Source organism: Bison bison, unplaced genomic scaffold, assembly GCF_000754665.1.
Source record: "Bison bison bison isolate TAMUID 2011002044 unplaced genomic scaffold, Bison_UMD1.0 scf7180017864260, whole genome shotgun sequence".
Classification (NCBI taxonomy): Eukaryota; Metazoa; Chordata; class Mammalia; order Artiodactyla; family Bovidae; genus Bison; species Bison bison.
This window is the reverse complement of record NW_011494832.1, coordinates 11,021,695-11,022,160: the sequence shown is the minus strand read 5'-3', so window position 1 is coordinate 11,022,160 and position 466 is coordinate 11,021,695.

Here is a 466-nt window from a genome sequence, read left to right as displayed (position 1 = left end):
TCTTGTGGTCTTTGGCTGAAGAACATTGAGACATGTTACCTGTTTGCCAAAAATGTTTATGTGTCTCCACTGGAGTAGGGGCATATGTTTGTATCCTGTGAGTGTCTGATTGACATAGGAAAGATTTATCTGTTTTGATGGCTTTTAATCTTTGGGTCATAAAACTCTTCATTCCACAAGTGTAAAAATTTCATGTATATTTTTGTCTAGGGGAGAGGAGTCCAAGGGTGAAGGGAAACAGAACTGATGGAATTTGGGGTGAAAGTATAGCAGGAACTGTAAGTAAAAAGTAGTAAGGTGGTGGATTCTAACATTGCATCTTCTGCTTCACAACTTTACAAGTATTTACAAGTCCCACAAAGTTTTGATATCTGTTGTGTTTAACAAACACTTTCTCTTGGGCTAAATGAAGACTTCTGTGTGTCCTTATGTTTACCAAGTTAAGGAAAACACCAGGAGCTCAAAG